This window comes from Galeopterus variegatus, unplaced genomic scaffold (assembly GCF_000696425.1).
Source record: "Galeopterus variegatus unplaced genomic scaffold, G_variegatus-3.0.2 Scaffold214, whole genome shotgun sequence".
NCBI lineage: Eukaryota > Metazoa > Chordata > Mammalia > Dermoptera > Cynocephalidae > Galeopterus > Galeopterus variegatus.
In genome coordinates this window covers 714,540-741,502 of record NW_007726325.1, presented here as the reverse complement: position 1 = coordinate 741,502, position 26,963 = coordinate 714,540, and the positions used below count along the sequence as shown (strand labels likewise).

Sequence of the window (26,963 nt, the reverse complement as noted above, 5' to 3'; positions counted from 1 at the left end):
TCATCTAAGGTCATCTCAGTTTGTCCTTTTCTTTTTCCTCTTGTTGCCACTCCTAGCACTTGCGGGATCTAGATTGAGTGGGCAGATAAAGGGGCTGAATTGGGGAGGCAAGACCCAACCTCAAGGCCAAGGGCGGGGTGAGGTGGGCCCAGTATCTGAAGTCAGATAGCAGCTCTGCCCTCTGGGCCTGTGGCACACTGCAAGGCTGATGGTTTCTCTTAACAACTCTTTTACTTTTCTTTCTGATGCTCACTAGACAGGTGTCCAGGGCCCTTGGGCTTCCCCAAACCTTCTTTCCAAGTAAGTCTGTTCTCTAGATTTCACTATGTCCTGGCTTCTAAAGTGCACCTCTTTTTAATTACCTAACTCTCCAGTTTGGGCATCTTATTAATCTATCCTTTTTTCTCCTCTCCTTGTCCCCAAAGTTCTATCACCTGTCGTTTGGCTTCTGTGTACACAACTGCCCTTAGCATAATCCAATGTGCCTCACCTCCAATAAAAATCCAAATTGACAAAACGAAAATTATTTGAAAGGTAAATCTTCCCTTTGTTAAAGAAATCTTTCCTTGGTGAAAGACTAGTATCTCTCCCTTATGTTTATGACTTTCTACATTAGATTATAGTAACTGGTAATTGGGGGAGGCCCCTAGTTGGCTGCAAGTGAATTCATTTTCATATTTGTAGATCATTAGCACAGTGGAGTACATGTCCTTGCCCCTATGCTGGATCATAAAAAAAATTTACTTTCTCTGGTTACTATCAAGCCTGAGCCCATTAAGTATATCCAGTGGCCTGGGTCACGATCAGGGGGAAAAAAGGACCATGGCTTATTTACAACAATGGTTGCATTTGCTTCAATCGGTACAGATTCATTTGGAGAAATTCCCACCTTAATCTCAAGGACAATTCTAGCGCAGCACCAGGCTCTCAGTGGCTTTCAATTAATAGCCATGAGCAGAGTCTGTGCACCATTGCTACGTTCTAGAATTCCCAGCCTGGAACAATCCTGTTTGTTATCACGTGTCAAAAAGCATCCATTAGGAAAGTTGGCTCCAAGTCCAAATGCTGATGGCAGTTCTGGATAGAATTCCCTGGCACATATGGTACTTTACAGCCTTGGTTTTCACTGTTCCTCTTATAGTAAAACTCACAGCTGTGAGATAGAAAGAGAAGATGAACAACAGAAATTGTTATACTAAAATTTGAGATGCAAATAAACAGAAAAGCCAATCATCTTTGGGAGTCTCCATTATTCAGTATTCAGTGTAAGCCTAATAGTTAGAAGCAGAGATTCTGCAGTCTGAGCAGGTGGATTCCAGTCTTGCCTTCCACCAGTAATTAGCTTCACTTGATTTCTTCAGGTTTTGGTTTCTTCATTTGTATGAGGAAATAGGGATCATAACATTACTTGCCACATAGAGTCTTGGAGGAGATTGTATATGTCAACTATTTAGCACTGTGTCTAATACACAGCAGGTGCTTGATAAATGTTGGTATTAGTGATTTAACACATGTGGAAGGGTATGGTTCACTGCAGTGTTTCTCAAAGTTTTGGGGATCTGGACATTCTTAGCAGGGAGATAAAATACAGGACAACCAATTAGATATAAACTTCAGATAAGAAGTAGGTAATTAATTTTTTAGTGTAAGTATGTCCCACATATTGCAAGGAACATACTTATACTAAAATATCATTTGTTGCTTATTTGAAATTCAAATTTATTTGCTAAATCTGGCAACCCCCCCTTTACATTCTTAAAAATTAGGGGTTGGCTGCTTAGCTCAGCTGGTTAGAGCATGGTGCTGATAACACCAAAATCCAGGGTCTGATCCTTGTCCTGGCCAGCTGCCAAGAAAAATTTTGTTTTTATTGAGGAACCCAAAATGCTTTTGTTTATTTGGGTTGTATCTATTGATATTTACCATATTAAAAATGAAAGTAAGAAATTAAAAATACTTATTAGTTCCTTTAAAAATAATAATAGTAAACTCTTACATTAACATAAATAACATTTTTATCAAAAATAACTAATTCCAAAAAAAAGATAATGAGAAGAGTGTATTAATATTTTTGCAAATCGCTTTAGTGAGGTTATGATAAGGAGACGGCTGTATTCTCATACCTGCTTTTGCCTCAGTATTTTCAGATATGTTGTTTTCATTGAAGTATATAAAAGAAATTTAGCCTCACAAAGAGATGTAGTTAGAAAAGGGAGGAATATTTTAGTAGCCTTTCCAGATAATCGTGAACATTCTTCTTTGATACTAAACCCAAACTCTACAAGAGGTAGTTTCTTAAAGGTTAATTGCAGGTGGAATCTGAAACCATGCTGGTGAACTCTTCCTGCTCTGTTACATTAAAATCAATTGGACTATTTTGTGCTTTCAATGGATCTTTTACCCATGCATGATGCTGTAACATCATGAGTTGTGAAGATCTTTCAAAAATTGACATCTTTTATTATACAGTATTGGAAAATCACATTTGTTAATATCACAACTAGGCAGAAAAGTCTTTAATTATTGACAAATTGTCAAGCTCATATTGGTAAATCCAAGTTCCCCCAAATTTTAACTTTTGCTTGAAAACTTGAATTTTATCATTGAAAACAAATACTGTCAGTTGTGTTCTTTGAGGTAGACAGGCTCACATCGTTCATTTTCTAAAAAATGCCTGCCACATATCCAAGTCTTAATAACCATAGTTTGTTCAAGTACAAATGGTATTCCAGGACAACAGCAGCTAGTTCAGCCTGCAGCTCAGTCACACAGGTGATTTTCCTTGAGACACCATCGTGTGCGGTTGAAGTGCTTTGTTGTCCTTTCTGTTTCATCACACAGAATATTTTAAAAAGTATACTTAAGAGTATACATTTAAGATGTAATAAAATTAATAATTTACTGCATTGTTAAAAACATTCTTAAGGGAAACTGGTTCTTTAAAAAAAGAAAAAACAACAACTTTGAGTGCCTGGTGGTGAAAAACGCCATGATTGTAATGTTAGTATTATTAAGAGTCTTGGAGTCTCCCAGGGTTCCAGGGACATCCATTTGGGAACTGATGGTCTGGTGGATGTTGTCCCGAAGACAATGCTGGGCAGTGTAGATTTATCATGTGCTCCCCTCACCTGCCCCAGCTTCTTCTTCCTTGGGCAACTTGGGAGAACACAAGGGCCACTGGGACCTTCCATAGGGTCTGGGTTGAGGCTGAGCTGAGTGACTAGTGGTTTCTGAGAGGCCACACTCACAAGCCCTGTCCAGAGAACTAAAGAGGCTTTGTGATTCATGGAAGTTCCAAGGCATTAGGGAGATTCTGGGAGACTTAGAAGCTCCAGATTAAATCTCCACCTCTCCTTTCTCCTTCACCATTCCCTGGTTTCTAAGTGAGCTCAAAACCCCTCTTAGAATCGAAAACAATTCATCACGCCAAATGTATACTAGACTCAAAGATATCCAGGCTAGAAGTGGGCCCCCGAAAGCTGACAGATGCTTTGGAATAGGCCTGAAGTGATAGAGCAGCGCTCATCGGAGGTTAGTTATTCTGCCCTATCAGAGCTCTGCAGTTGAAAATGTAGGGGCATACCTGCACGCTGGTAGGTAAAGACAGCAGAGCAAAAATGCAACTTAGAATTGTATGGCTGGAGGTGGGAGATGCTATCATAAAACATTTATATTGCACAGGGACACAGAATTTAGTCTTTGAGCAGCATGAGATTTAATATTTGAATACAGTAGCACACCAAGTGCTGCCTAGAACACAGGTAATTCTAACACAGCTTACAGGGTTTAATGTCAAATACCAAATACGTGACCACAGAAAAAAATGAACATTAAAGACTTACCTGAAGTGGGGAAATCCATACCATTTGGTTGGGTTTTGTGGTTAGATAAGGGCCCCAATAATAAGTTGAGTTTGTCAAAAGATTTCATAGTGCACATAGATTGCCTTAGGGAAAAGAACAGGTGGAGGTAGAGGGGGCAGAAGGGGCCAAAGCGAAGGAGTGAAGAACAGAGCCAGTGTGCTGAGCTTAGCGTGGCAGAAAATACAGGCAGGTGGATCTTGATTCAGGCAACAGACACATCCCCAGAGTGAACAGGCCACAGTGTGCAGGTGGCACGAGAGTGTGACTCAGGCAAAGAGCAAGGACTCTGATTGGGACCTGCCTTAAGTCTCAGTTCTGCCGTTATCAGCTTTGTGCCCTTGGGCAGCCTCTCTGAATCTAGCGTCTCATCTGCCGATTAAGTTAAATGTGGCCTCATATATCAAGTGCCTGGTAATGGTAGGCACTTAAGAAATGATGCTTGTTTTATGGCGTGATTTGCTGGCCAGCTTATTTGCTATGCTACCTTGTCTTTCTAATCCATTTTTCTCATTCTCATTCAAACCCCCTCCCCACCCCCACCCCGCCAAATGCAACTGCATCAAAACCCCAAATTCTGGCCTTTGCTTATACCTGGAATTCACTTCATTGAGACACTGCTTCAAATATTATGTCTACGGTTTTTTTCATTTAAATTCAAGTATGATCCTGAACAGTAAGGCACTGGACTCCATGCCGAGACTGCAGAGGTGAACGCTCGGTGGTCTAAAAAGCAGCTGAGGACACACAAAAACCCCAGTGCAGAGTGGAAGGGGAAATGTGACCCAGGAGAGGTACACATAGGAAAGACTCCTGTGCAGGGAATAATTATCTCCCCATCATTCAGGTTTGTCACTATGGGGATTTGCTCCTATTAGACATAAAAACCCAAAGGGAGGAAGGAAAAGGGTGAGGAGAAGAGCAATCCAAGAGTGAACTATGCCACAAGGGGCAGAAAGCCTTCTAGACGAGGGGGGACTGGCGGGCACTGGGAAGAGGTGCATTTGGGGGTAAGGAGTTAGGCAGGGCCTTGAAGGGTGGCAGGGAAATCTTGGCCTGCCAGGAAAGCCCAGCTCTGGTCCCAGTCCCATCAGCAATGGCCCCAGGTCCATCTCGGTTCCCTCGTCTGTAGAATCTGGATAAGACTAACCTCTCTCTCACCTCCTGCACTGGGTTGTTTGATACGTCACATAAATGATAGAAGAAATAGGGTGATGAGAATAATCACCCTCCAGCACATCCCCGTCATGTCCCTCTCAGGGAATTAAGGCAGGAAAGGCGGAGAAAAAAAGAAAGAGAGAGAGAGAAGGAAGGGGAAAGGAAGGCCAGGATGAGAGGCAGGATAGCTAATTGTGGTAAAGAGTGAGATGAGGAGAAATGTTGTGAAAGCAAAAGGAGAGGCCGGGAGGCCTGTCGCCACGCCCCTGAGCATGCAGATAAAGGGTCATTTATGATACCCACCCAAAGCAGATAAGTCAGTCAGGCCCAAGAGCAGCGAATTGCCTGTAGTCACAGAACCAACCTGAAGCTTCTGTAACACGAGGAAACTGAAAATAAGATGGGACCCATACATGTAAGGTAGGGGGGACAATAAAACTGCAACAATCCTTAAAGTGTTTTGAAAATGTGAAGAACTGCCCTGTGCCATTTTTTAGGTGCTTGAAGTTGGAGAGCTGTCAGTTTTTTTGAGATATTTTCTGTGGTTCTAGACATTTTTATTTTATAGATGAGGAAACAGGTTCAGAGAGTTTAAGGAACTTGCTCGAGGTCACCCAGCTGGAATGTAGAAAACCATGATCTTGGGCAGGCTGGTTAGCTCAGTTGGTTAGAGCACTGTATTAATAACACCAAGGTCAAGGGTTCGTGTCCCTGTACTGGCCAGCTGCCAAAAAAGAAAAAAGAAAAACCATGATCTCAATTCTAAGTTCAGTTTTCTTTCTACCCTACTAGACATCTTAAAGGTATGAAATGCAGAATTCTGAGTACTCTTGGGGACTGGGGAAGGGGGTAGGGATAAGAAAATGGGTTTTCTTATTTGTCTAACCTGTCTGTGTGTGTGATTCTGAAGCCAAAGACAATTCTTGCTTCTTCTCTAAACAGCCGTGGTCTCCTTGTAGCCAGCAGGCTTGATGTTAGCTAAATCTTCTTCCTCGTTTCTCAGACTGTTCGACTAAGAGCTCCAAGAGCATGTTGCCTGCATGGGCTCAGGACTCTAGCAATCTTCATATGTCGTTTGGATAAAACCAGCCAGACAGATGACTCTCTCTTTATCTAGTTAACCCTGGTGGTACCAAGAGGCACCTGACATTCTGGCTGTGCTAATAGTTTGGTGCCAGCAAGTTTCTGTTCTCCTCCAGTTGTAATTGTTAACTTGAATGGAATGCAAAACTTCTGGTTTGGAGCAGAATTGGTTTTTAACTGTGAATAACTTGAGGGATATGGAAAATGGAGAAAACGTTTTGTTATTGTAGAAGATGTTTATGAAAAACTTTTCTGAGTTGCATTTTCTCTGACAGATGGAAATATGTGGCAAATGTATAGTTGCAACCGTGCCTACAGATTCACTGGTGAACTCTACCCTTTATTAACTCTTGCCTTTGACACTTTTTCAGTTTAGCAAGCCAAGGCTTGCTTGGGGATTAGAACAATAAGCTTATCATAATGCTGCCTTTAAAAAAAAAAAAAACTAATGCTTCTAGTATCAAGGTTTATTTCTACAAGCCCTTCCTGCTAGTCCAACCCCTCCACCTCCAAGTTTGGGATTTTTTTTTTTTCCCTTAAGGAGGAGTGTGGAGATAGAGCCTGCTTGTTCATTTACATTATTGTACATTATATGATATCTTTGCGACCATTATATTGTGTTCTCTCAATGGTGTTTGCTCTGAGGGTGGGACACAAGGCTGTTTAGTGTCTCGTAAAACATTTACCAAAAGCAGTGAGCCATGGTTTTGAAGGGCATTCCGTTGCCAGAGTGTGGGAGGAGAGACCAAGCAGGGGGAAGAGAGCGCCAGGTGTTTGGCAGGTACTTCTTTCCTACTTTGTATTTATTACTACTTAAAATTTCAGATTACGTACAATTTGGGTACTCTTCTGCTGAAGGGGCAGGAGTGGTGAGGGGGAGGACAGGGGCAGAAGGAATATCTTTTGCAAATGCTAGTTTTCGGTGGCTTGGAGTTCCTGGATAATTGCGATCTTCAGTTTCCAGCAAACATTGTTTTTGGTTTTACTAGAGGGACGTGCGTGTCATGGAGAGTGAGGTAAAGTCTACCTGTGCTTAAGGTTTTATAGGAGACTGAATCAGATGTAAACATTTGCTTGAGCAAAAGGTTCGGAACCAGGTGCCATGTTTCTAGGAGGCAATGTGTAACTTTGCAGTTTGTACTTCGGTATGCCCGGTGACTCGGTCCATTGAAGGTTTTGCTAAATGGTGACTCTGCTTCATGAAAAGGCTTTCAAATTTCTCTCTCCCCCCACCCTCCATTCTGTTAAAGTTAGACAAGATAACAAATTAAAGGTCAGCTTGAAAGATTGCTTCTTATCCTTAAATCTGTGTTTTTAGAACACAGAAGCTAAGAGTAAGTTTTTGTAGGCTCATCGTAATTTTGGAGAAACTAATGAATAAATACTTCTTGATATTCTAACTTTTTTGTAGAAAATAGAAGCATGTATGATAAACCTAGAGCCTTAATCAAATGTTTGCGTTTGATCGATTGTAATAATGATATGCTGGACACAGATCCTTGTAACTGATATTAGTGGCTAAAACCCAAACAGTAAACAGGAAAATCTAGAAAAAGAATAGCTCTGGTTCCTGGAAAAAGGTGTTGCAATATAACAAGCATATGGAATCTTTGGCCTGTTTACTGTATCTTATGGTAGGAGACATAAATCAAGACAGTATTAAAGTTCAAGAGCTCATTGATTATGAAAGAACATGATTTGAGCACGTTTTTGCCCCTTGACACTGGCAGTAAGAAGCAAAGGGTCTTTCTTCTGACAAGTTTCCAGTCATTGTAAAATGGCTGGAAGAAATGATTGTTTCAAAATTAGAGGAAATTTCTGTGGGAAGATCTTCCCTGTGGCTTTGTGTATTTAGGCAAATAGGACTAAATCTAATAACCGTGGAGGTCAAGAGACATTGATTTCACCTGAAGTGTGGCAGATTTGATATGTTTTTATGTGCTTATTAAAAAATTGAGTTTAGCAGTACTTTATTTCACTACTCTGTGACTTTCGACAAATGGATTAACCTTTTCTTACCTCTGTTAAAATTTCAAAACTGAAGTAAGAATATTTGCGATCTAAGTTTGCTGAAGAGTCCGTCAAGCTTGTGACCTTCTGTGATCCCACATAAATCCAAACTATAGACCCTCACCAGTGAAAGAGCTCATGCACTAATACCGCATTGTTTCAAGTAGATTGATGCTGTGTTAAGTCTGAAATTTTATCAGAGGAACAGAAAGACTCTGGGAAAAAGTCTGATGACAAACCGTTTGTAGATACTTGTTACTCCTTGTTTCCCTTTATTTCATCAGCAAGGTCCCTTTTCTGTGCAATCCCTTTGTTTTTCCAAATTTCAAGTCTCAAGGATCAGCGCAAAATTGTAAGAAACTAAGCTCACTTCTCAAAATTGTAAGAAGCTAAGCTGCATTTACACCTCTTGTTAGGGGTTCTTACAGTTTCTTGACAGTTTGTTGATGGATTAAGTCATACATCAAATTAAGCCCTGAATAACTAGGCCCATATCTCTGGCGTTTTTGTTTTTGTTTTTGGCAGCTGGCTGGTACGGGGATCCCAACCAGTGACCTTGGTGTTATAAGGCTGCGCTCTGACCAACTGAGCTAACCAGCTAGTCCTCATGTCTGGCATTTTAAACTTTGCTGTTATTAAACGTGATACGATAATAATGCCTATATATCAGGTTGGCTTTATAAGGCGTATAATTGAGTAACATCACTCTACAAGGATTGTTGTGGTTATCTATTCCTTCTGTCCTTTAGACTGCAAGTTTGTCGTGGTTTATAAAATGTCATGAAGGTAAAATCTCTGAGGACTGTAATGGGCTCCAAAATGAATGGTATTTCACAACATGTGATAATGCCCTAGGAGGCAGGCCTGCTTTGGCTTTCCTGGGCAGACCTGTCACAGCTCTGTTAAGGTGTGGGTAAGTGACAACATTTCAAGGTGATTCTGGTGACTATGGCAGAAAGTCACATTCATAGGAGCTTGGGGTCAGAACTATGCAGGCAACCAGGAGGAATCTTCATAGAGATTTGGGCCATTGTGGCTGGTTTTGTTTTTTGTAGGACAAAATAAAAACTGAACATGTGTAGGTTAGCCGAATAATGGCTAAAAGTCCTTCACTTGTCCAGCAACTCAAGATCTTAGTGCAAAAAACAGTCCTGACAGCAGCCAAAATTAATGCCATAAATTCTGTCAGGGCCTCAATCAGTATTGTCGACTTTTAATTTGGACTTTAATAAGATTTCTGGTTTCTCAGTACATAGTAAATGAGATTATTTCTTCTTTTTACCTGGCTAATGAACATTCATTCATGCATGCATGCATTCATTCAGTAAATACTTTAAAAATGGTGCAATCTGGGCTAGTTTCTCATTTTTGTTACTGTTATTTTTTGTTTGTTTGTTTTTCTTGTTTTTGGCAGCTGGCCAGTACAGGGATCCAAACCTTTGACCTTGGTGTTATAACACCACACTCTAACCAACTGAGCTAACTGGCCAGCCCAACATCTCTCAGTTCTTAAATGTCACTTATTCAAGGTGACCTTTCCAGGCCCCCTGCATGAGGTCCTATACTCTGCCTTCAAAGTACACATCAGACTGGTTTTATGCTTGCCTCCTCTGCTAAAATATGTTACCTTAGGTCATTGTTCACAAGTGTCTTATTTGCTACTCCAGTGCTTCGCACGTATTAGGCATTCAAAAAATATGTACGAAATATATGAATAAATAAATGAAAGAAAACAAATGAGATGGACAGGGATGGTTAGAGACAGGCATGCAATAGTGAGAAATAGTGGCAGATAACAAAGAAGGGGCAAAAACTACTGTCAACCAGTGTAGAAGCAATAGCCCCTGAAGCCATCATTCCATCTTAGCCAGAGCTCGACCACCTAAGTTTCTTAAGGTTAACCTTGGTTCACCAAGAAGAATGTGCTCCATAGTTTTTGTTTAAAATGATAGTGATGAGTGGAAATCATTAATTAGAAGTATTTTTATCCAAGAAAATAATAGTTTTCTTGCTTAAATGGGTAGATGCAATTATTTGGAAAATATGCAAGTAATTCCTACAATTATGACACACCAATGAATAAATTTACCATTCGTGTAAATGTGAAAGAGATTGGAAGAAAGCATCAGAGCAAAACTTAAAAAGTCAAATAAATGCTTTGAAAAAATATTTTTAAACATTTATTGAGCTATAACATAAAGGCAGTAAAGTGCACAGCTCTTACAAGTATACAGCTTGAGGAATTTTTACATGTATATGCACCCGTGTGATCACCACCCAGATCAAGGTACAGAACATTTTCAGCATCTCAGAGGGCTCCCTCGTGCCTCTCCAGTCTGTCATCTTCCCACCTCACCCCACCCCCAGCGCCCCCAAGGTAACCATTGTTCTGACTTCTGTTACCATAGATTAGCTTTGACTATTCATGAACTTCATAAAAATGAAATCATATCGTATGTGCCCTTTTGTATCAGGCTTCTTTCTCTTGACATTTATGTCCATAATATTCATCCATGTAGTTACACGTAGCTATAATTTATTCTTCAGTTGCTGCATATTATTCCTTTGTGAGAATAGACCACAGTGTAAGAAATTTTCAGGAATTAAAAACATGGCTATGTATCATTCCCTGTGTGTGCCGGCTCTTTAAAGTTAAGTGATCTCATAAAGGGTGGGATGGAAATGTTATCACCTGAAAGGGCGGGAAGACAGAAATCTGTTCCTGGGAGTGTATTTGCTAAGTGCTGCGCATGGGCTGTTTATTCAACTGAAACAATCGCCCCAGGAGGCAACTGCCACTGTTTGGACACAAGGAAACTGAGCGTGAGAAAAGTTTCATGACTTCACCATTGGGCTGAACTAAACACGAAAATTGTTACACCAGAGAGCAATCCTGTTCTGGCAAAGACAATGCCAGAAGACTGAGACTATGACACCTTAACTTCCTAAGACTCAGCTTTCATATAATAGTGCAGATTTGTATGATGGGGTCTTGAAGAAATTCACAGAAAGATTCATATTATTATTATTATTTTCTTTTGTGGCTGACTGGTATGGTTCGTATTATCTTTAACTCTACTTTTCCATGAACTTTATTTTATTTTATTTTTTTTCCTTTTTGTCTTTTTTTACTGACCGGTAACGGGATCGCAACCCTCAGTGTCACGCCCATACCAGGGACCGGCAATGGGATCGCAATCCTCGGTGTTGCACCCGCACCGTGCTCAGCCAGTGAGCGGGAACCAGTCTCCACATGGGATCCGAACCCTCGGCGGGAGCGCCGCCACACTCCCAAGCGGCGCACTCTCCAGTGCGCCACCGGGCCGGCCCTCCGTGAACTTTAAAAAAAAATTTAAATTTACTTTTTCATTGTACATGTTTATGGGGTACAGCTTGTTGTTTCAATGTATGTTGTTTTGCATACATTGTGTAATAATCTAATCAGAACACTTAGCATATCTGTCACCTAAACATTTATTATTTCTTTATGGTTATAACATTCAAGATCTTTTTTATCTATCTTGAAATAGACAATACAATATTATTAGTTATTGTCACCCTGGAGCACCAGAACTTATTCCTCCTATCTAACTGTACCAACTCTTCCCCGTCCCCCCACCTTCCTCCCTTTCCCTGCCTCTGGCAACCACTATTTTACTATTTCTCTCATTTCTCTCTCTCTTTTTAAGTTTTTTTTCTTACTCGACCCATGATAATTGTACATATTTATGGAGTACAATATTTTTCCAAAACTTTTTGACGTGCTCTTGTATATCTTCTGTTAGAAAGCCAACTACCAACCCGACCTTTCTCTTAGGTCATTTTCTTTCTCTTTCCCTTCAAAATTTGTTTTGTTTTGAAAATAAGGCTCTCTCTGTATTTTATTTTTTTCAGATGCACATGGTACATTCTAAATTCTGTATTTACCAATTGTTGAGGTGTTTTGGAGTTTTTTGTTTTGTTTTTTTGTTTTAGATCAGGTTTTAGTATGTACACGTAAAGAAATATTTAATCACCATAAGAAAGTTAGATGAATTACAAGTCAGAATTGCTGGGAAGTTTCCTGGGAGTCAAAGGCCATGTATCTTAAAACGGAGTTTAAGAAAGTGCTTAAAATCCCAGCTCACAGAAGGCTCTGCATGCTAACCTAATGGGTGTCAAAGTCTCTGATTCAACTGAACGAACACCTTGGAAATAGAGTTCCGAGTGGGGGTGATCATTACTACTTTTCTTAATTTTCCACCCTACAAAGATACACATTCACAAATGCATACTACAAAAAGTTACCAAAGACTTGCTGAGAATGTCCTTCACTTAGAATAACAAAAGGGAGTATGTACCCTTTAGATTTTTTTCAAATTGCATCTTAAAGAGATTCTGTTTTTAACTTTGCATTTATATTGTAAAGCACGTGGGGTCAGGCCATCATTTCAACGAGGCCAGATAGGCTGGTTAGCCCTCCTTTGCCCAATGGAATACATGAAAACACTCTGATTGTGTCTCAGTCAAACATTTTAAGTCACTTCTAGAAAGAACATGAGATGCCCACATTCTGTGCTACAGAGGCTTTATTATTTTCACAGTTGGTAGAAGCTTCTTATATGGGACTGCTTGAAAGTAATCATCAATGTTTGTTTCAAGTGGATCGTTTTTAGCTTTAAGAACAAGCACATGGGCCAGCCCGGTGGCGCACTGGAGAGTGCGCCGCTTGGGAGCGCGGTGGCGCTCCCGCCGAGGGTTTGGATCCCATGTGGAGACCGGTTCCCGCTCACTGGTTCCCGCTCACTGGCTGAGCGCGGTGCAGGCGCGACACCGAGGGTTGCAATCCCATTACCGGTCAGTAAAAAAAGACAAAAAGGAAAAAAAAAAAAAAAAGAACAAGCACAGGAACAATATCTTGTGTACTTTTTTTTTTTTTAACTTTCTCAAATAATTTTCATGTTTACCTTTTTTTTTTTAAACAGTGGGATGTTAAATATGCCCATTTTGTAAAGGAGAAAGTTGACATAGAGAGGCTAAGGTCACACCCATGGTTGGTGCAAGAGCTGACATCCAGATTTTCTATATCCATGGTGCCCAGTTCTTTCCACTGGCCTCTGTGGGCCCCCACAGAGTTGGTGAACTGTGTCAGCTGTTACAAACTCCTCCTCCAACAGCACTGTTCGGTCTGTGATGGTTTCTCAAATCATACTGTTTTACTGTGCACTTACTGTGTGTCAAGCATTGCACCATGTACTTTATGTATATTATTCCCTGTTCTCACTGCAATTCTGCTAGCTAGGAATCATTAGCCCCTTCTTACAAATGGAGAAACTGAGGCACTGAGAGGTCAAGTGACCTGCACGAGGCCACATTTCTTAGTAAATGCAGGAGCCTGCCTTCACACTCATTATTTTTACTAAAAGTGCACTCAGTTTCCCCATGCCATCCTGCCACCCATCGGAAAATAATGTCTTTTAATTACCTTCACAGTTATAGTTGAGGTGAGTGCAAGAGCCCTAAAACAAATTGAAAGTCTTGATTTTCAACACACCCTCCTGACAAATGGTTGTTTTCTTTAGAACTAAACAAAGACATGTACTGGGTTGGATTCAGTTTTAGAATTAGTTGTTAACTCTTAGAGCTATAGGAAAACCAGATTAGGTTGTCATGGGGTCAAATTGTGTCTGCAGAGGGACCCCTCCATCGGTGAGACTGGGCGACCCTTGTTGGGTCTGCTGCAGGAAGGGCAGCTCCTCGGGCAGGGGATTGGTCAGGTGATACCCAAGATCTCTTTAATTCGCAAGGCTTTTGTGAAGGAAAATTGGAGAGAAGCATTCAAGCTGCTGCTCAGTTGGCTGCATCTCAGTCATTCTCTTCCTCCACCAAAGAGCAAAGTTTTCAGACAGCAGAAATAGCGGAATTGAGTGGTTTCTATCACCCAAGTCAGCTGCTAATGGGGCTGGCATCCAGGATGGTCTCAAAGACACTGAGTCAGCCCAAATGGTACCTTGGATGCCAGTTGGATACAGATAACATTGTCATAAGGTTGACCTCATGCTGGTCTTATCCTGTTTAATATAATAAAAGAGCCAGTCAGCAGCTGAACCCTCTGTTCTCCCCAGTGCTGTGGCTTTCTCTGTACAACACTTTAACTTTTTCCACAAATATACCAAACTTTAGTGGTTCTTGTTAGGATTCATTGAGATAATGTGTAGTATATAAAAGTATCTGGCACATCATGCATGTCCAGTTGATCTTAATTTGCCTTCCCTTCAAACAGGATTCCCTGGAAGGAAGTTTGTACACATGAATGGAACTGGGCTCTTAGTAGTGAATTCAAGAGGTGGAACGTCTTAAATCCTCTTAAGGATTGTGAAACCTCAACATTTAAATTAACCATTGTTTAAGTAAGCACCGTCTCTGTGTCAACCACAAATGCAAACTTGGACTCTTAGTAGAGGTAAAACTTCTATTCAGCTTCTCTAGTAAAATGGCTTCATATTGTAAAGCCATAAGAAATGCCTACTCTTTCAATTTTTAATAAGTATATTAGAGAAATTCATGTGTAAAGTCCCTGCTGTTGTTTGGTAATATGTCAGAGAAAGTAAGGTCACATGACGAAGGTGTTAAACATAAGGACCTCCTTCCTTCCCTTCTCTGTTGACTATAATCCCATGTAAAATGATCGGGGCTTTATTTGTTATGTGAAACGACAAGCATTTAAATTGGAATATAAAAATTAAATATAGTTTCATAGAAAAAAATTATCAGGAAGTGGGGGTGTGGAGAGAACACTAGACCAGGAATCAAGGACGTGATCGACTCCTGGGCCTTCTGCTCAGTTGTTCTGTGACTTAGAGAAACTTCTCCCTGCTCTTGGCTGCTATCATCTGTGAGTGCTGTCTCACACTTACATTATGTGTTTCTCTGGAGCATCCTATTGTTTGCATAGTGAAAAGTTATTTTGAAATTCTTTTTTATCTTTTACTTCACCAGCTTTTTTTTTTTTTTTTTTGGTTCTAGGAAAGAAAATTGATTTGAATATTGTACTGTTATTATATAGAAAAATTAAATATCAGGAGATGCTGGCTTATGAATTTTAGTCCAGCATTTTTTAAAGAGGAAAGTCCTTCTCTTTGCATAAAGGAAAATTAAGGGATCTTGTTCTTATTTTGAAAAACAAAAAGCAAGCAATAGTTAAAAAAACATTTTTCTTTTTCACAATTTGCCTTCAGGAGTTGGTGGTCCTTGGTCCTCCCTAAGAACTTCTTTGGTAAAGTATCTGCTATTGGCAGATGTCTCACAAACAGCCTATTTCTGGGCCATATAAAAACTGTGAGGGCCGGCCCGGTGGCGCACTGGATAGTGCGCCGCTTGGGAAGCACGGTGGCGCTCCCGCCGAGGGTTCGGATCCCACATACAGACCGGTTCCCGCTCACTGGCTGAGCGAGGCGCGGGAGCAGCACCGAGGGTTGCGATCCCGTTGCCGGTCCCGGTCCGGTACGGGGGCGACACTGAGGGTTGCCATCCGTTGCCAGACATGGAAAAAGACAAAAAAAAAAAAAAAACTGTGAGCAAAATAAAGAATTTGAGTGGAATGTGAACAAATTAAATTAATGGTGATAATTTTTGGTGGGCAGGGATTTTTCAACACAAATAATATTCTGTTAATTCAATTTCTATTAACAAGGCCTGTCATTTAATCTGGTGGGGGTTGGGGGAGGTGAATAGAAAGAAAGTTTAATTGACAAAATAAAAATATGGTTTACAACATAAGGAAGAGAGTCAACATCGCAACCTGAAAATTAAAACAACAATGAGGTGCCATTTCCCTGCCATGAAAGAACTCAACTTACTCATACATGCCTGGTGACCACACACAATGTATGCCCTATTAGGAAAACAGTGTGGCGGTATATGTCAAGAACCTTAAAAATGCTTAACCCAATAATCCCACTAATTGAATTCTGTTCTAAAGAAAAGGTGCAAACTGGAAGAATATATCTGAAGAATCAGAACACCCTAATTCCCACACGACGGGTTTTATAATTTCATTTGAATCATCCATATTTCCATCTCATCCCCTCTTTGGCTTCCTGTGGTCTTTAATAAGAAGCCTCTTGCCTTACTCTCAAGAGTGTGTGTATGTGTATGCGTGTGTGCGTGTGTGTGTGTGTGTGTGTGTGTGTGTGCGTGTGTGTGCTTGTGTGTGCGTGTGTGTGTGTGTGTGTGTGTGTACTTCCATTCTCCCACCACCTTTGCAGGCTTTTCTGTGTTTTTCACGGTGAGCATGGGCTCCTCGTATAATCGGAAGAACCATATGATACATGTTGTTTCTAAAAATTACTGAAATAATGAAAAGCCTCCTGCTGGTGAATCTACAATTAATGACAGTAACCCTTGTCCAAGGTGAAGGGCAGCAGAAAGCAGTGACTAAGGGAAGGTTTTTGACCTCCCTAGTGTATACTGCCAGTAGTACCTTACAAACTCTTGCATCTTCTGAGTCTTTCCAAAATGCCCAGGACTGGCACTTACTTGTACCCACCGCTCGCCTTCCATTCTGCCCTTCCCTCAAAGGCAAACCTGTAATTCACCTTCCATGAATAATCCTCATCTGTGATTTGGAGCAGACCTTCTCTTCCCAATGCCAGTCACCTACTGTGGCTATCAGCACCTCCAGAAAAGTCTATCTGGCTTCCTTCTGCCTTGAGATCACTGGGAGGATCTCCTGCCCAGTGCAGACTCAGTCACATTTCTGTTATGTTTGTTCTTCCCTCTTAGCTTTAGGTTCTGATTTCAAGTCTTTGTAGTGCTTGTTTCAAAGACAGGGAGTGAAGGAAGAAGGGAAATACAAATGTCAGATTTTAGTCACCCATTCTGAGGCTATGATGCAGCACCACCCTGTGTCCATCCAGGCTTCACAAATTCAAGTTCTGTGTCATTGGCCTCTCCCCCACCCCTCTCCCCCTCCCATCATCTTAGCTGGGGGAAACATTTCTCAACCTCAACCACTCTCTGGGAGTTCAGTCCACTTCCTCCTTCATGCTTGATTTGCCCTCAGTTCAGACCAGGTTCGATTCATCAATGAACTTCTGTACTGCTTTTTCTGAACAGAGTAACAAGACACGTAAAACAAATTTGCTGTGGGAAATGTGTCAACATGATAACAGTGCAACAGGTGATTTGTCCAATGTGGCAGACCTGCCCTTGTAACCCAAGAAGCGAGGCAATCAAACCTCCTTCAAACTTATAATCAGAAGAAGTTACAAAATGACCAAACTTGACCTTTGTGTAAATTCATTTGGATGAGCTGACTGGCCAGCATCAAGGTTTTTGCTGTAGACCAGGTTAGTGCTGAAGACTATATAGGTGGAAACTTGTGAGGTGGGGTAGCAGGAGACAGGTGGAAGAGTGTGTGTATGTGTTAGGCTTGCTGTGGGGCTTGTGGTGGTGGTGTGTGTGTGTGTAGTCTGTGGACGTGATAGTGTGGGTAATCGAATGTTTTTTGCTGGGCCTGAGACAGGCCCATACTGTTCCAGTATGACTAATTTCACAGGCAGGCTTAATGTAGTCATTCTGCATTGCAGGGCAATAATGAGAGGTGAGAAGGCATGGTCCTTAACAGCATGGGCTGTGCTATTAGACTTGAGTTTGGTCTTCTTTGTATCACATTCCCATGGGAAATTCTGTAATTTATTTGAGCGGTTGAATAATGGAAATAATAATATCTATCTCAAGGGTTTGTTGCAAAAATTGCATGAGATAATACATGCAAAGCATTTAGCACAGTGCCTGATACATAGTAAGTGATCATTAGATAGCAGTTATTTTAAACATATTTATTGTTATTTTTAATTGTAAGTTTGTTGTCATGGATGCTAAATACCTGCCTGTCTAGATCTATGACCTTGATCTGAAATTCTAAGTTCTAAAATCACTAAGACCAAAAAAATGATACAAAATATTAATGAAACAAAGGTTGTTTTTTTGAGAAGATAAACACAATTGACAAACCGTTAGCTAGACTAACTAAGGAAACAAGAGATAAGACGAAAATAACAAAAATCAGAAATGAAATAAATAGTTTGGGTCCTCTTTTGCAGTAAGCACATGTCAAGTGCTCAATGGCACTTAGTTAGTGGCTACTGTTATTGGACAGTACAGGGTACAAATGTTTCCATCATCACAGAAAGTTCTATGCACAGCACTGGTCTAGATATTTGTTTTCAGGATCTGACTATATGAAGTATGGGCTATGTGTCCCTCTCCCCTCTGAAGTCAGAACTGTAAGAGCAGTACCCAGATCGGTTTTACATACCACCCCTCTTTCTGCTTTCCACACCTTCTTTGCCATCCAACCTTCATTAAAACCTTTTGCTTCATGTTTCTACATAAGGTAAGCTCCCAAGGTCAAATTTAAATTATGCTCAAATTAAAACCAGAGTGTTTCCCTGTGTTTATTTCACTGTTCATGATAAATGAAACCATCATCTGATCTTGTATGCAGCATTTGGATTCTGACTTAAAACTTCAGTCAGCTGGGGTCTCTTGTTTTATATTGCTGTTATTTTTTGACATTGTGGAATTTATTGGAGAGCATAATTGTTGCCAGAGGCGAGTTTAAATATTGACTTGCAGACATTTTTTTCCAAACTTAGAACTTGAAATTCAGAAACAAGTGAAACTTGAGTAAGAGACGTGATATAAAACCAAAGAATGTCACGGACCATAGTCAGTGTTTTCTGTGATGGATTTGTTACTAAATGTTGCAGTTAAAGGGAAATCTGATAAGGCAATAAAACTTTACATGTATTGAGGAAGCATGAGAGAATATTGTGGTAGATCATTTTGTAAAGTAAAGAATTATTATTTTTGTGATTGAATGAATGAATACTCTCTCTAATATGACTAAACCAATGGTTCTAAGATCTGCAGTAGTGAACCTGGGTGTTTCTAACTCATTCCAAGGAGTCATAGAATTAGTTTTTTAAATTTTAGTAACAAATTGAAATTAGACTTAATTTTAAAAGGAAAATCTGCACTCTAACAGTACTTTTAATCAAAGAGGAAATCTATTACCTCAATCAAATTATGTTACAATTTCAAAAATTTAGGAGAACTTTGACTAGTCCTCTGATTTTTGCACTGTTAATACAGGTATATATTAATTAGTTTTATTTTTTAAAAACTGCAAACATACATTGAAGTTTAGAGGAAATAAAATACAAATTCTAATATGCTCTTTACACAGATTTAATAGCTATTAAGATTTTGGTCCACTGTGTCAGCGTTTCCTACCCTTTCATTCCTTTTTTAAAAGCCAATCTCAGACATCATATTATTTTTTTTTTCCTTTTTGTCTTTTTTCGTGACCGGCAACGGATTGCAACCCTCAGTGTCGTGCCCGTACTGGACCGGGACCGGCCACGGGACCGCAACCCTCGGTGTTGCTCCTGCCCCTCGCTCAGCCAGTGAGTGGCCGGTCTGTATGTGGGATCCGAACCCTCGGCGGGAGCGCTGCCGCGCTTCCCAAGCAGCGCACTATAGCAGTGCGCCACCGGGCCGGCCCAGACATCATATTATTTTTAGATTGTTTGTTCATTTGTTTTTTGGCAGCTGGCCAGTACAAGGATCCAAACCCTCGACCTTGTGTTATCAGCACCATGCTCTCCCAAGTGAGCTAACCGGCCAGCCCCATACCTCTAGTATTTTAATAGGCATCTTCAGAAATGTGCAGATTTTTAATAAAATGACAATGTTACAATACTGTCTAACAAAATTGTGCTGTCATCTAATACCCAGTTCATACACATGTTTCTCAGTTGTCTTAATTTCTTTTCACAGTTGGTTTCTTCATTAAGGTTCCAAACAAGGTCCACTGAGTATGCTTGTTTTAAGACTCCTTTTTTACCATTTTATTATTATTTTATAATTTCACATATGTAGAAAATTTGAATTTTACAGCAAACACCCACATACCCAGAACCTAGATTCTGCCATTAGCATTTGGCTGTACTTGCTTTACCGTGTATCTACCTATCAATCCACTCCTCTGTCTATCCATAAATTCATCCTATTTTTTGATGCCCTTCAAAATAGATTGCTGAACTTTGGAATACTGCCCCTGAAGCACTTCATTAACTAAAGCTCAATATTTGTTTATCCTTTTTTAAGATAAAATTTGCGTATAATGAAATGCAGAGATCTTAAGTGTACATTTACTGAGCTTTAACAAAGGCTGACTCTTTGTAACCTAAACTCCTATTAAGATAGAGAACAATTAGAATCATCCCAGAAAGTTCTCTCTTGCCTCTTCCGAGTGAAACCTTGCCCCCATCCTCAACCCCCAGAGTCGTTCACTGGTATGATTTTTTTCTCCCACCATACATTTGTTTTGTCTACTTTAGAATTTCATATAAGTGGAATTCTCTCAGTATCTACTCATCTGTGTAAGACTTCTTAAGAGTTGTAACTAGCATATTAACTTACAGTATAATTAATTATTTACCCTCATTATTATGTTGTTTAAGGACTTCACCTAACTAGATAAACTCACAATGCTCAATTACGAAGAGAATTCTCTTGAAAATGTGGTGTTTAACCTGTAAATTGGAGCTATGAAGAGACCCAAGTCAAAAAGACATTTTCTAAAGACATGTTCTAAAGACGTTAATGAGCTTTTGAGCAAAAAGAAATTAACTGTCACAGCATCCACTTAATTTTTAATTGATTTCGAGTCAATCATAAAATGAATTTTACATGAACTTTGGATTGGGAGAGAGGAAATTTGAACTTCAGTCCCAGCCCTACCACTACCTAGTATCTCTGTCACCTTGAGAAATATCTAGGTAGGTCACTGCCAGGAAAGGAGGGGTTAAGTTAAGTGATCTCTGGGGTGCAGTTCAATTCATCAAACATTTCTCAAGTTTGTGCTAAGCTCTGGAGATACAAATGTGAATAAGACATACCTTTTGGTCTTCAAGGTATTCACGGTGAAGGAGTGCTAGGTGGTGTTCTCCAGCTGTACATGTCTTTTGTATTACTAATTCATTATGCACACACTATCAGGCAAATCACAATATAGTCAGTGACTGAATGAGCAAACTGAATGAATGAAAGTGAAGTCCCCAGCCTGGATGTGGCTATGGTCACTGACATGTCTACAATCATCTATAAGCACAATATACTGTCTCCTGTAATAAAGGTTCAATCTGCTTAGAAAACAAGGGAAATGATCAAATAAGATGTGATTCTGAAGTTGTAATTGCTTCCTCATGGAGTCTTTGGCACGAAAAGAGACTAAATAACAGCAAAGTCACATTTCTGATGTAGGAAATTTTCTCCATGCTATATCCATAACCTGAAAATTTTTAAAATGGCATATTTTTGGATCTAAAAGCCTTCTTATTAATGTATAAGATCCATATGCTGTGGGTCTTAAATTTTACCTTCTTTAATTTTTAGGAAGTGATTATGGAGTCTTTTTTTTTTTTGACCAGTAAGGGGGTAGTAATCCTCCACATGGTGTTGTCCGCACCAGCTCAGCCAGTGAGCGCACAGGCCATCACTATATAGGATCCGAACCCACAGCCTCGGCACTCCCAGCGCCGCACTCTCCCGAGTGAGCCACGGGGTCAGCCCATAAAGTATCTTTTCCCCCTAATCTTTGCACTACAGTTCCCCTACTCCCGCCTTTATTTATGTATTCACATGTATTGAGTACCTACTATTAAGACAAGATGTAAAATATTATCATAGAGAGATATAAGCCAAACCGAATAGGACTTACCTAATGCTGCCTGTAACATCTTCTCCAGTTTGTAAAGTCACGTTTATATGTTATGTTAGAAATGAAAACCTGTATTTGCAGACACCATCTATAAATGGCTTATGTTTTCTAACAATTAGAAACTATTACATCACCTGTCATACTTAACAGTTTTTAATAGAATGCTGTACTATAGTTTGCTTTCCAAGGATCCCCAAGGGGAATTTCCAAATTTATTAGTAATATAAGTATCTAAGAAAGGGATTTTTTTTTTTTTTTAGGGTAGGGAATTTAAAGTATCAATTTTAGGTAACTGGTGTCCTGGGATATGTGTTACTAGAAGGTTGATCTCTGATTATATGGCCCAAACCAATTGTTTATTCACCAGAACAAGCAAAATCAGCTTGCTCAATGAAGTAAATTCATACTACAAATGGACATTAGAGTTTGGTGGTGGTTTGGTAACAGCTCTTGACATTTGTCTCTGCTCTCCAAAATTAGAGGAATTTTAAAACATAATTAGCACACACATTTCATATGAAAAATGAGACTTGTTTTGAATTTGTAAGTATTTCAGTTGTTTTCACTTTGATAGTCATATATTTGCACATTTGATAGGATATTAGGATAAGAACCGAAATCACTTTTGATTACGTCAAAAGCAAAAAAAAGTAAAGTCAGGATAAAAAACACACAGAGATGAGGGTCTATCTTTATAGTAAAGCAAGGGCAAGCTTTGGAGATAAGACCAACTTGGGTTCAAATCTCATTGTGCCACTTAATTGCTGTACAGTCTTGGGCAAATTCCTTAACCTCTCCATTTCTTGTGTTGACAATGGGAAAAGTACTACTTTCCAGGGTGTTTGTAAAGATTAGAGATAACATGTAAAGTGCTTAATACAGCCTAACACACAGTAGGCAGCTATAATCATCTGTGGAAAGAAAACAATGAGAGTACCCTTGGCATTGTTGGTGGCCAAAATTGCCCAAACAATTGCAGTGGCTGGCTAATGAGTTTATCTAGATATCTGTATAGATGAGTGATTTTTTTTTTTTTTTTACCTTGGTTTCATATTAGAATCACCAGAGGGAACTGTTAAAAATCACCAAGGCTCAGGACCCTACAAAGATTCTAGGGTTTTTTTTTACTGTTCTCCAGCCAGGGTTGTTCAACTAAGTTTGGTATAGAATAGTTTAGACCAAGTGCCAGTACAAAAGCTGTCACTCCTGCTGGTAGCCTTGTCTTTATTTTTGTGAGTGAGCCACTGCTTAGATCACAGAGGTGCTGATCTGGTTCAGCCCTGGTCAAGAATTCTCTTAGCAGTTTTCCGTGGTTTCCAGTAAAAATTGCCTTCCAATGGATTTTATTCTTTTCTCTTGTCTGCTCTTTCTGCCCTTTTTCTCAGAGGGAAGGAGAAGGCAAATAAACTAAAAGAAAACAGAAAAATGGGAGTAATCAATTGTTTCTTAGTTGTTTGAGCGATCCCAGTTAACACTGCCTAGGACATCAGACACAGACAAGAGACCAACTGTCAAGAAGGCTTTTTAGGCACAGCTCTAACAAGTCAATCAGCTATAGTCATTGAAAAAAAGTTCTCTCCATGAACATGAAGGTTTTCTGTTAGCTTCTACTACAGATGAGAGAGGGAGAGAGACCTGACCACTCTTCAGTGTTTGGAAATAAGGCACTTCTAGGAGGAGCCTTCTTTCACTGCAATGTGAATTTTCTATCTTCTTTGCCAATTTTTTTGCCAAAATTTTCTCGTCAAAGAAATGTTAGGTTAGCATCACTCTTCTCTTAGACCTGAAAGTCTGTAGAAATGATTAAATGTCCTTTTCAATAAGGGCAAAGAGTCATAGAATAAAATTTTAGGAAAGAAATTTAGGAGGGAAAATGACACCTTCTCATGAGACCTGGGAAAATGGGTAGGAAGAGTGGATCAGGTGAGATTTCTATGTGACCTTCTTGGCTATCCCATCTCCATAATAATTTATACCAAGGAAGAGAGCCACAGTGAGACCCTTGTTAATTAGGACTTTTTTGGTTGCAAGTAACAGAAATCCAATCCCCAAAAGAGTGGATTAGTGGTCATCTAGGGTTGGGGTCAGGGGAAAGGGAAGTGACTGGTAGTGGGTACAGGGGAATTTTGAGGGGGTGATGAGAATGTTCTAAAAGTGATGGTCATGCGCAACTCTGTGAATATACTAAAACCCATTGAATTGTACACTTTAAGTAAGCAAACTTTATGGCATATAAATTATATCCCAATAAAGCAGTAATTTAAAGAAGAAAATAAAGCCTCGCTTGTGGGAGTGGGAGAGTTGGGGCAGGTGCTTCCATTCGCCAGCCCCGCCTCAGAAGGCTACATTTCAAAGGCTTCTACACCTCTCTTGTTCCAACCATTGTTTCCAAGGAATAAAATGTAGGCATGCAGCTGTGGGTGTGGTGATTTTCCTGTTTCTTGTTCTCCCCTAATTTCTTTTTTTTTTTTTTTTAAAGATGACCGGTAAGGGGATCTTAACCCTTGACTTGGTGTTGTCAGCACCACGCTCAGCCAGTGAGTGAACCGGCCATCCCTATGTGGGATCCGAACCCGGGGCCTTGGTGTTATCAGCACCGCACTCTCCCGAGTGAGCCACGGGCCGGCCCCGGTCTCCCCTAATTTCATTTCAGACTAGAATCTTATAGGTAAAACCTCACCATGTGGAAAAACATTACAGAGAAGGTCCTATATGACACTATTTTTAGGTTCCAGCAGAGGACTTAGTGCTCTAGCTCTTATTCTCACAATGAATGGATTTCCAAGAATATGCTTTCTCTGGTCCCTGTTCACTCAGCACTTCCTCTGTGACCTGTTCCGGATGGTGTCTGTGTGTGCACGCGTGCGAGGTGTGCCAAGGACGGGAGTCAGGGGGTCAGCACGTTACTACACTGAGCAATGCGTAATTAGCCTCTTCCCAGCATCAGCAAGCAGCAACTCTTCCTTCATCCTCCCCATGACCCTCATCGCCCCTGCCATCGTTGCTTTCCAGTATTCTCACGTGACCAACCTAAACACCGCAAACAGAGAAAAAAAAGGCAGAAAGAAAACAGGCTTTGGAGTCTGGTAGACATGAGCTCACAAAGTAACCCCATCATTTTGCACTTAGTAACCTTGGGCAAGCCTCAGATGTCAAATTTGTCGATTACAGATCACACAATACCCATTGTTGAGAAATATGTATAGAGTTCCCTATGAGCTGGGTGCTGAGGATAACATGAATAAGACAGACTCTGCAGTTGAGAAACTCATAGTGTATATAGTAAGAGGCACAGAAATATAAACAAGTCATTAACAATGCAGTGCGATAAATGCCATGATAGATGGTATCAAGAAGAGAATAATCAATTCTCTTAATGACTGAGAAGGAGGAAGAAGGCTTTCTGGGGTGAATGTGAGACTTCAAAAGGACAATGTGTCCACAGAACACTTGGCACATAAGCAAGTACTCAGAGAGTGTGAAGTTCTTTCCCCACAAAGAGCCCTGAGAATTTAGAAGGAAAAAAATCATGTTTTGGTGAGGGAGTTCAGAAACTGGAACAGCTGTTCACTGCTCTGGCCAGAGCATTATCAAGGGCTAATTCAGCTAATAAAAGCTGGGCATCAGTTTCTGTATTTTTTCCTCCTTGTAGATATGATAACTAGAAAGATATTAATTATAATGAATTTACATTATAACAAATAAATGTTGATGTTCTGGGGTTAATATTGTGAATTTCAGCCAATAATTCTGACTTTGCCAAATAAGAACATCCAGGAAATTGTCAAAAAATCTGTGATTCTTCCTTTGATCATTTGACATATGTTTATTGACCGTGTCATATATGATAGCAGGTAATAGAGACACAAAATTGAACTTACAACAAACTTACAGGTGACTAGGAAAGATGAAACAAGTCCTCAGTAATTATAATGCATGACAAAATAGCATGTTGTGTTTATTTTCCCATAGTAATTATCAAGAGGTTTTCTTGCTCTGAAATAAAGTAGTAAGATAATGTTGACAATATCGGTCCCTTCCTGATCAGACTTTTCCTGTACTCTTTTTTAAAAAATTGTTTTTTCTTTTTTTCGCCTCTACTCTTTTTTTTGTCCTTTTTGTCTTTTTTCGTGTCGGGCAACGGATCGCAACCCTCAGTGTTGTGCCCGCACCGGACCGGGACCGGCAACGGGATCGCAACCCTCAGTGCTGCTCCCGCACCTCGCTCAGCCAGTGAGCGGGAACCGGTCTGTATGTGGGATCCGAACCCTCAGCGGGAGCGCCACCGCGCTCCCAAGCAGCGCACTGTAGCAGTGCACCACCGGGCCGGCCCTTCGCCTCTACTCTTAAGCTAATTTCTAGAACTAGATATTCATAAATGGTCTTCCTCTTGATGAAAATCAGAAATGATAGCTTCTCAGTAGAGACAAATCAAGTACTCAGTGTTCTCAGAGCAAAATCTTGCTGAAATGATAACACTTCCCAGTTATCAAGCGGCTTAGGTGTATAGAGAAACAGTTCTGAGAGTCATTAAATCCATAGTAGTGCAAAGAACATGGAATAATTCGACTTTGGGGGCAGTAGAGTCTGTGGTATAAGATGTAGAGATTCCTAAACCAGAGATCAACAAAGCACCTGCATTAAGGAGAGGGAGCTCAGGTGTATAGCTGATACCTGCTTTCTCATGCCCATTCACCTTCCCAAGTCTCCTAATAACAAGCCCCTTCATACCCCAGAGGTCAGAGACAGGTCCAGGTGCGACACCATGAGAGTGAATCAGAGCCCTTTTGGGAATTTATATGGATCTATGGATGAGAAAGCTGTGGGGTTTTCCTTAGGAATGATAGAAAATAAAACCACTACAGAAGACAACAGATGGAGAGATATATAGAGAAAAACAGTCCTGATGACCTCTTTTGAATACTGACTGTTATGCTCCACCCTTTGGAATTTCCAGTTAGGTAAACATATCAACTTTCTGTCCTTATACATTTGCCTATTCTGGACATGTCATATAAATGCAGTCTTACCACATGTGGTCTTTTGTGACTGGCTTCCTTCACTTAGCGTAATATTTTCAA

At 40.2% G+C, this 26,963-nt stretch overlaps 1 protein-coding gene across 2 annotated transcripts in view; it reads left to right on the top strand.

Moving 5' to 3' along the window:
- The first annotated feature begins 7,037 nt into the window (after positions 1–7,037).
- Positions 7,038–26,963, top strand: part of RBM47 (RNA binding motif protein 47) — an 82,027-nt gene continuing 62,101 nt past the window's right edge. For both annotated transcript variants that reach the window (XR_550036.1, XM_008565936.1), the window contains exon 1: positions 7,038–7,117. The gene's annotated coding sequence lies outside the window, so the exon portion shown is untranslated. The remainder of the gene's footprint in view (positions 7,118–26,963) is intronic.